The sequence below is a fragment of the Erythrolamprus reginae genome, chromosome 6 (genome assembly GCF_031021105.1).
Source record: "Erythrolamprus reginae isolate rEryReg1 chromosome 6, rEryReg1.hap1, whole genome shotgun sequence".
In the NCBI taxonomy this organism is placed as follows: Eukaryota; Metazoa; Chordata; class Lepidosauria; order Squamata; family Dipsadidae; genus Erythrolamprus; species Erythrolamprus reginae.
The window spans coordinates 33,853,191-33,861,287 of NC_091955.1; the positions used below are offsets into that span (position 1 = coordinate 33,853,191).

At 43.3% G+C, this 8,097-nt stretch overlaps 1 protein-coding gene across 2 annotated transcripts in view; it reads right to left on the minus strand.

The window, feature by feature from the left end:
• Positions 1 to 2,735, minus strand: part of FOXP2 (forkhead box P2) — a 792,940-nt gene extending 790,205 nt beyond the window's left edge. For both annotated transcript variants that reach the window (XM_070755486.1, XM_070755485.1), the window contains exon 1: positions 2,183 to 2,735. The gene's annotated coding sequence lies outside the window, so the exon portion shown is untranslated. The remainder of the gene's footprint in view (positions 1 to 2,182) is intronic.
• Positions 2,736 to 8,097: the final 5,362 nt, after the last annotated feature.

Below are 8,097 nucleotides of genomic sequence, written 5' to 3' on the forward strand. Positions count from 1 at the left end.
TATGAAAATGTACCAATCTACATTTGGTCTACATTATTACAATGGATAAAGTTGACTGAAATATTTGAGAAATGCCAGTTAGTTTCTTCAGAGACAGTTGGATTTAGTTCTGGAATCGTAAACTAATATAAAAATGGTAAATAATTCCTTTAAATACTCATTTTAAAATTCCTGTTTATGAAAATAATGAATGTACAAGGAATACATATGGAGGTAAGTTGGGATTGAATATTAAATTACTATTCTGCTCACACCTGCCCAAACATAAACCTTAAATAACTCCGAAGTAAAGATTACTCTCCTCCATTATATTTCCCCAATTTTTATATATTAGAACTATGACTGGAAATTAAATATTTTTTATTCCCCATTCCCCAAATCGTCTCCAATAAGTAATGTTATCTGTAACCCAAATTATTACTAGGTATGGCAGCCTCTTCAAGACTTCAGATTTACTACATTTCAATTCCCATGATTCCCAGCCATCATATCTACTAAAATGTAGGGCATGAGTTTGATTTTAGAATTAATTATTATTCCCAGGTTGAATACGCATTCATGTGCATTTGTCTGCACGTGCCATTATTGTGTTCTTGGCTCTCCTTGACAGGCTACAAAATTTTATCAAAGCTGAAAAAAAACCAGAATGCACAAGCCTGAAATCTTCCCAAAACAGCAAAACAAGCATATATTATTTAAGTCTTGCCATTAAATAACTGATAAAATACTTTTAGTGGAAAGTTACTTATAAACAGAATCTGCCTCAAGCAATTAGCTTAGTTTCTTGGGAAATCTGGCCAATCTTCTTATTCATCCATATACAGTATGACTTTTAATGTCTGAGAAATCACTTGAGTAAAAGGAATGAGCATTTTATTTTTCCTTTCCTATTTTCACACTCAGAACTCCATAGTCCAACATGCCTTACAGCCATTTACCTAGAGACCTCAAAAGCTGTTAGAATTAAACTTTCACTACTTTCTACATCTTGAATTTCAAGAGGGAAATTCAGGAGAAGAATCATGCCTCAAGAGTTCCACCTAGGTCTACTATTATTATTTATTAATCACTTGTTTTAGGCTAGCATTCTGTATTGTTACTGTTCAAGGCTAACAGTCTCCAGCAAACCCAACCAAGACACTGGGGAAAGATGTGAGATTCACCAATAAAATGCACTGAAGTAGATAAAAATCCAGAAATGCAATAGTTTATTTTAACCACCAAATGAGATAAACAAAAATCCAGAAATGTAATGGCTTATTCTAGCCAGAGTGGGCAGTGAAAAACCATGGTGTACTTTTTGAAACATGCTGGATGTGGCCAAGTATTAAAACTGGGCCTTCCAATTATCTGCTTAAAAAGCCTGGTATAAAAGATAAATGTCTCATAGCTCTCAAAGAGCACAGCTGATTTAGATTTAAATATCTTGAGAACTGCCTGGACAGAAAATGACAATAGAAGCAATTTGAGAAATAACACAGCCCACACTCAGAAAAATCACACTAAACGTTCACAGGTTGAAGAACCAAGAAAGTGAGAAATTAACATGTGTTTAAGGTGCACCTTTTACTTCAGTATATTACTAGTTACACCCTCGGTAGTTGATTTCGACAGTTCACAAACCTTTAAACCTCAGGTGTGCATCCAATACACCACCCTCAGGTGCAGATGCACGTTAAATGCGCCCGTACATCCGTCTTACGGCGTTAATTGAGCGTTTATCCACCAAATATCAAAGCGCAATGCATCCAAGTCCACGGATGCACAAAAACTCTTTCTGCGCGAGTGTGTACCCTAACACACGAGAGGGCGTTTTAAAGAAAACTTCGGAATCACGACGTTCTCTACATTTACGTCTCTCCAGGAAAACAATGCGGCGTATAAAATCAAACGCCAGCTTTCTCTATATTATTTAGAAATGGAAATTACAAATAAGTTGAATCAGTAAAGTGTGGGGGGGAAGGGTTAAGTGTAAAAAGGGGAGGAGCATATGCCACCTGCGAAGAACAAACCTGGAACTAAGTCACGCTGATAGCCTTCCGCATTCCGAGCAGCTTGGAGAAAACTTTGTTGCCGCAAAAAGCACCGGAAGAAAGAGGAAGGGAGAAGGGAAGCTAAATAACAGATTGAAAGTAACTATTGTAGTCAACTCCCGGACTTGGTGGGGGGAGGGGAATCTTACCACAGCGCACGCTCCGTAGACAGTCCCAAGCAGATGAGACCGCGGGGGAAGCGGGTGAGAGCGGAATTGTTCGCCCCAAGCACGCAAACACAGCGCCACGGCGAAGAAGTGTTTTGCCAGAAGAGACGCCGTCAGTACCTGGACGCGCGAGAAGAGCCGCCGGATGGGAGGGCGTTTCGAAGAAAGCAACACACGAGAAAGAAGCCACAACAGCAGCTTCTCTGAATGGAGCTGATATTCTTCCGCGGGCGGCGCTGACTCGGCGACTCTGGGCCTAGGCAATCAGGAATTCGATGAAACCAAGCAGCCAGCGTAAAAACAGCTTCAAAAGCAGCTGCGCGGGGTCTCGCGTTTCCTCTCTGAGGCTCGCGCCGCTTCTCGCGTTTGCCCTCCCCTTGGGTGTGGGTCTAGTTGTTACTGGATGGAGCGTGCCGCCGCTTTTCTATGCGCGCGTTTGTTGAGAATTCAAATAATTTTTTTAAAAAATGCCGACCTTGCACGCACGCGCCCCCGCAACTTGGGGGGGTGGGTGGGGAGAGAGAGGCTCTCTGGGAAGTTACAAAGTTGTAATAATGAAGCTTTGCGGCGGGGAATACAGCTATTATGTTGTCAGCACCTTTCCACCCACCCCTTTCTTCCCCAAAAAAGTTCATTGGGAGCCGCGCCGGGGCTCTGCCTCTTCCTCGCACTTCTGGGCTGCAAGCTTTGCTTAGCTTGCAGAGCAGGACATTAGGATTCGCGGTCAAGCGTCCTCCTTGGCGTCAGGCCCACCTACTAGGTAAACAAAAGCCAAGAGAAGATGTTTGCTCTTTTCCGCCTCTTAATTACCTACCGCCGGCTTAGCAAAACTCTGCAAGCAAACAACGCCGCACTCTCAATTGGCGACGCCGAGTTGCGCTCGCAGTTCAAAGGCTTTTGAACTAGTGCGGAGGTGGTTTTCCAAGGGGCTTTTTTAAGGATTGTACTTCGGAGCGCTGGAAGAGCGGTTGAAAACAACCGCCTTGGGCCGCGACTATAGGAGGTTGGCCAAAGCTAGCATATTTCAGGCCACCGTTCCCTTACTGAACATGACACTTTAGTTTGCAGTAAACCCGAGGAGCCTAACTGACCTCCAACGCATCCCATTTTCGTGAGAAAGGCGAAGGGCATCTGGGGCCCTCAAATGGGCTAAGCCGAGCGACTCAGCCTCTCGCGCAAAGAAGCGTGACCAAATCCCTCGCAAGCAGCCATCTCGCTGCATCTCCTTCGAACATCTGATGCAGAGAGACTCGGTTTTAAGTGACCGGACGGACAGCGACTCCTCCCTAACATTTTTGCGCAGCGCAATTCTCCGTGTTTATACTAAAAAGCTCCCGAAGTATTTTTATCCTGGCATTGTCAAAATAGGAATCGCATTCCTTACAATTCCATGCAGGTTTTCTCTTAAATAAGTCTCAGGGCATCCCGTCGGTCTTACTTCTGCAAAGGTGTATAAATTGACAGCCCGACTGCCAGGTGAGAACGTTCGATGTTTGGTGTCTTCAAATAAGAGGACGAAAAAAGCACCCTGCACAAGCTCGGGAAGTTTTTGCATGTTATGGTCCCTCTGCATGTTTTAGAACTGGTGCGCACTGACAGCGATTGGAAGCCCGTCACGTTTTGCTCGTGCAACCACGCGTCGCTCTTCTCTTAAACTGGTGAATAGGGCGTTTAACGCGTGTGTGTTGTCTACTCGACAAGTGGTCTTCCCTTCCGCTACAGTTACTAGAATTTTGGTTGAGGCCCGCGGAATGCATTAGGTTGCAAGTAGACAATAAAAGCCTTTTTCGTCTCTGATGATTTCTTGCCTTTTGCGCGTCTGATGAGATTGTCAAGACCTTAAAGGATGTTAGGATATTTTACACGCATGGCAGCGTAACCCGGAACATTTTTTATTAGGAGGTTACACGAGCAATTAAGAACTCGGCAAGATAAAAACCGTCCTTAAGCTCGGAAATTGGCATACGCTATTCTTGAAAGGACTTTTCCTTCTCCAGTTTCAATCCATATAACCATCTTTCAGAACCCTAAATTTGTACGCGCAAAGCCTACCTCTTGCAAATGCGGGTCTCGTGTCCCGCTAAAACCGTCCACTACTCTACGCCAAAGGAAAGAACGGTCAGACTCAAAGTCTTGCACAGGGCAACTTTCTAATACCCATACATGTTAGGTATTTTTAGAGCCGTTATAGTGCTAGGGGAACATAAAAGAATTTCTGGCGACATATATTCGTCCATGATGAACCGCATTAAAGTAATAAAAGTACATCTGTATCTCAAATATTTAAACTTCAATTATTGCAATTCTATTTGCAACAACTACGCAAAACAGGCTTAGGTGACTAAGCGGAAAATGCAGATCGAATTTGGACGGTTGTGATTTGAAGTTTAGCTTACTCTGTAAGAAGAGTGGTCAGGGTGTTCTTTTAAAAAGAACAGTGGATCTGACTGAAAATAGGAGCCTTCTGTGAAAGGCACTACGAAGTATTTTCACTGGCTCTACACAAATCAGGGGTCTCCCTCCCACCTTCCCGCAGCAATAACTGTTTCCGCACAGAGTGGAAAACTGAAATCTGGGACAGGAGGCAAAAGAACTTCAGTACCACCGGTGTTTGCAGTTTCTGCGTAGTAATGTACTTTCGCATTTCATAAGTTAAAGCAAAAACTAGGAAACTAGGAAAAGATCGGAAAATCAGTTCCATGAAATGATAGGTTGCTATAGCAAGCGTAGCAAAACAACAACAAAAACAACCAACTCGGAAAGTTATAAAGAGAGGTGTGTACACGCGCGCGATGATCGTACAGTTGCTTCACTCGCGTTCTGGAAAACAGCCAGTTCCCACCCGGGTAAGTATAATCGCACCTTTCTTCGTATACTTTCCGGGCTGTTTTGGGAGACTTTCGGGCAGGTTAGACGGACTGGCCTTCCATCCGCATCGGAAAGGACAGGAGGGGCGAGGGAACGAACCAAAACTCCGGGATATGGGCATCAGGTCTTGCCAGAAGCCGAAGTATGTTTGCTTACATTCCTAACTGTCAGCCAATAGGGCTTCCTCGAGTTCGCGAGGTGAAAGTTCAGCCCGAGGGCGCGCGCACTCAGGGCTATTACCCGGACTAGAGGCGCTAGATGGTGGGTGGCGGGGGGGGGGGGAACTCTCTGGCCTCGCGGAGCTCCCCTAGTCTTTTCTCCGCCCCCTTGATTGCCAGAGGGGTTCCAACTTCCCGAGGTGTGGCTCTCGCCCAGATTCTGAACACATCTGTTAAGAAGAAAGTCCCAGGGATCTCAGGGTCCCAGAATTTCCCGACGGTCTAGCGCCTCCCCCCCACACACACACACCAAATGGAAAGAATTCGGAAGCAAACGCAGAACTTCTTACTTCCTAGCAAATGCTTGCGGAAAGAGGTTAGGCTGGGTCAACTGAAATTATCGAGGCTTTTTCATTTTCCTACGACGAGCCATTGGTTTTGGAACGGAGCGTTGTTCCCTAGAGCTGCCTCGAAGTAGAGGAACCAGGTTTCTTTGCCCCAGCGTGGGCTCCAAATATTGCTGAACGGAAACGAATGGCCCAGTTGTGGCCCGATGTAAAGGGCCCCCAGACAACTCCAACGAAGCGTCAAACGAAACTTCAACTCCCAGTGCGGGAAAGCAGAAAGCTCGTTCGCCACGCGCAGCCTCCAGGCTTTGGCGCTTCGGCTAGAGGACGCTCGGGGCCGAGTTCAACCATCCTGCAAGAACTTGATTTCCAAACGTCTCTTCAAATACACGGCCTTAAGGGGTTCGCCTGTATCCTTTTATCAGAATTAAGCCTCCGACTGAGCAAAAGTCTAAAATTTTGACTGTGGCAAAGTTGGTAGACATTTTCTGCCTCAGGACTCCGCGTATTTCGTGCAAATAAAACGGGGAAGGTTCCTATCCTCCCCTCCCCTCATGCCAAAAGAAGACGCTCCCGTTGCACAAAACTTTCAAGATCTTGGGTCATTTAAATCGGGATTTGGGATTTGCTTCCCGGGTAGATTCTGATGTGTCTTATTTTCGCCATTCATCCGCGAGAGTTAGGCTCTCGTGCCTAAGAATTTGGGATCAGTCAAGTTTGTTGGAAATCAGTGGAAACATAATTCCAGATTCAGCTGTTGTGAACAGGCAGTACACCCTGCTTAGGTTATACTTACATTTTCAATAATCTTTTCGACACAAAACATTTTCCTGTGCTTTCTATTATTAGTATTAAATTAGTATTATTATTAGTATTCTATTATTAGTATTAAAACCTCTAGAAAGCTGTTATTTGGAAAAAAATTATTTGTTTGTAAAAGAAAAGAGAAAAACAACCATGCTCCACTAATGGGATTATCTCTCCTGCCACTATCACACAGTCTTTTCCCTCTTCCTGCTGCCTCCCATATTGTTAACTGAGACAGTTTGAAAGAAAAGGGGAACATACTGCCTTTTAAAACTGGTGTCAGATCAAGGGGATTCTATGGACTACAGCAAAGGAAAACTAAATTGATAGAGTTATACCACCATCTATTGTTAAATGTTGGGACTACAAAATATCAGTCTCCTAACAAAACAGTGGACAATCCCTTTTCAAGTTCCTCTCTCCAAAGAGACTACATTTCAAGATACCCAGAATATGTTAATGACCTGACAGTATGGTTCAGTATGGTTTTCCCAGAAAGGCTTCTTTTTCAAGACAACTTGAACAGCTACTAGTTAGTTACATGAATCTTACTTCTGCCTTTAGCATGCAGAGAAATGTAGGTTATCAAATCTGTAAGCATTCAGAAGACCATTAAATCACAACAAAAAGATACCAAAAACTCTTCAATTGTTTCTTACCATCTGCTAGTAATTTTTCAGTACAGATCTGATAGTCCTGCATACTTAGGGGCAGTAAATGTGACAGAGGGGACAAATGGACCTAGATGTTGATTCCCAGTTATAATAGTGTTGGTTCTGCTTTCCCCAGACATAGGACGATAGAACTCTAATATTTAAAATAGGAAATATTAAAACTTTTAAACTCACTTCATCTGCAGGTTATCTCTCCATATTTCATATTCCTTACGTGATCTCTGAAATTTGAGGTGACTATGCTTGGTTTTAAAAAAATACCTGCAACAGATTCTTCAAAAAGGATAGATATGGAAATACAGAGTCAGTGCTTCTTTTCAATTGACTCCTGATGCTAAACCAGGATGAATTGTTGTTGTTGTTGTTGTTGTTGTTGTTGTTGTTGTTATTATTATTATTATTATTATTATTATTATTATTATTATTATTTAGATTTCAATGCCGCCCTTTTCAGATGACTCAGAGCAGTGTATAACATAACAAATACAGAACAATACACATATAAAAATCTAATATTAAAAATTACTATGAAAAAAACTAAAAAAAATAAATAAAACTCCATTCATCCCAACAGGAGCATCCACATTCACCTAATCAATCACTCATGGCTACAGGTGGAATTGATCTTGATACTTGAGGAGGATTATATTATTTTTATTTTATTTATTCCATTTTTTATGCTGCCCTTCTCCTTAGACGCAGGGCGGCTTACAACATGTTAGCAATAGCACTTTTTAACAGAGCCAGCATATTGCCCCCACAATCTAGGTCCTCATTTTACCCACCTCGGAAGGCTGAGTCAACCTGGAGCTGGTAATGAGATTTGAATCGCTGACCTACAGATCTACAGTCAGCTTCAGTGGCCTGCAGTACAGCACTCTATCTGCTGCGCCACCCCGGCCCACATTGCAGACCCTCTCTGCAGGGTGATGGATGGACAGATGGAATTGTCCTTCAGAGGCAAGACCCACAGCCATTCTGTCTTGTCAGGGTTGAGTCTGAGCCTATTAACACCCATCCAAGCCCTGACAGCCTCATTATTT